Here is a 1,734-nt window from a genome sequence, read left to right as displayed (position 1 = left end):
TCTTTATAACTAGTGACTTTTCACTTTGTCTTCAAGTGGTAGAAGGATAAACAAGCTCTTTGGGCCCCCTTCATACAGGTACTGACCTAATTAATGAAGGTCCTGCTTTAGTAATGAAATCATCCCTCAAAACTCCATCTCCTAACATCTTCACAGTGGGGGTAAGATTTCAACATATACATGTCAGAAGGATACAAACACTTATACCATAGATTTAAAAAAATAATTGAAAAAAATGGACATTGAGCTTTTGCAAATGTGAAGGAAACCAAGAGTTGGAAGGAACAGGAATAGGTGGGATAGGTAGGAGATAAAAAAGAATTAAGATGTGTTATGTACATGTACCAACTCCCCAGAATACATATAATCATTCTTACTACAAATATGTACCAAAAATGAATTAGAGTGGTAAAAATCAAGGATTCTCAAATGCTGTTCCAAGTACCCATAGTGGTCAGTGAAAAAATTCTAGAAATATAAGAATTATGGGGAAATTTTTTTACGACTTAATAGTTTGGTGCTAAAATTTCCAATTATTTATAAAAAATCATGTGATGGTAGATGGTACCTTTTGGATGTCTTTTCTTGGCAAAACTAAAATTTGATAACACCATAACTCATGTCAATTTAAATTGCTGCTGGAGAATAAAATTTTTAAAAAACTCTGAGAACCACAATTTAATTTACTTTTCATCTTAAAAATGAGAAAACTGAATAGTGGAAAAATTGAATAAGTCCCCAACTCACCTGTTTCCCTGACAAATTTCAAGTTTAGGAGGAACTGGACCCATATCTTTTTATCATATGCAGTCATTCTGACAGTCTTCACAAGCAAATCTAGTCCTGATAGACAATGATTGTAAAATGTCTATTCTATTACGGTCTTCAGTTTCAGTTTTCACTGTTATTTCGATAAGCCTGAGTCTTAAAGATATATGCTATTACTTGTCAAAAACTGTAACTTCAGAGGCATCGGAAGCCTTCTTCTGCTAAAATAAATGAATCTCCAGAGTCTTATATTTTGTGAAACAAATGTTAGAGATTTCAATATTATATGCTCAGTGGATGTTATGATTTGGATAAAAAATGACATCCCAAAACTTCATGCATCCATAGATAGGGCTTTTGTTTTTTTGTTTTTTGTTTTCCCATTAAGTTTGTTGGTACATTTAAAGCAAACAATACAGTTCCATTTATCATTAAGATCTTGTACATTTACATGATGTATCTTGGTTCTTATTTTCCCCCATACCCCTGCCCTCCCTTTACCCCCTCACCCTTCCCTATTTATAAAAACTTTTCCATTTTTTCATATTTTTTCTTTTCCCTTATTTCCTTTCTCCTTCCCTTCCACTTCCCCTTTAGCCATTTTCTTCCTAAAAATATGGAAAGCATCATGAATTTGCATGTCATTCTTGCACAGGGGTCATGCTAATCTCTGTGTCATCCCAATTTTAGTATATGTGCTGCTGAAGTAAGCACCATCGGTAGGGCTTTTGGAAGACAATTTGTTCATGAGGGTGTGATAGCTCAATAGGATGTTAGAAAGTAAGGTCTGGTCAAAAAAGATGGATCAATGGAACGTGAATTGGAAGAATACATCTCCATCCCCGGCACCTCTCTTATCTCTCTGCTTTCTGGACACCATGACATAAGGAGCCTTCCTTTGCCCACGCCCTTCCATTATACCATTTCTGTACTTAAGCCCACTGAACATAGACTGAAACTTCTGAA

At 34.9% G+C, this 1,734-nt stretch overlaps 1 non-coding gene across 1 annotated transcript; it reads right to left on the bottom strand.

Moving 5' to 3' along the window:
- Positions 1-1,378: 1,378 nt before the first annotated feature.
- Positions 1,379-1,482, bottom strand: LOC117283710. Its single transcript, XR_004514741.1, has one exon. It is a non-coding gene; the product is annotated as a U6 spliceosomal RNA (small nuclear RNA).
- Between the last annotated feature and the right edge of the window lie 252 nt (positions 1,483-1,734).

The sequence above is a fragment of the Fukomys damarensis genome, unplaced genomic scaffold (assembly GCF_012274545.1).
Source record: "Fukomys damarensis isolate Sample0158 unplaced genomic scaffold, DMR_v1.0_HiC HiC_scaffold_29, whole genome shotgun sequence".
NCBI lineage: Eukaryota > Metazoa > Chordata > Mammalia > Rodentia > Bathyergidae > Fukomys > Fukomys damarensis.
Note: the sequence above shows the minus strand (reverse complement) of the source record. Positions and strands in the feature narration are given on the sequence as shown.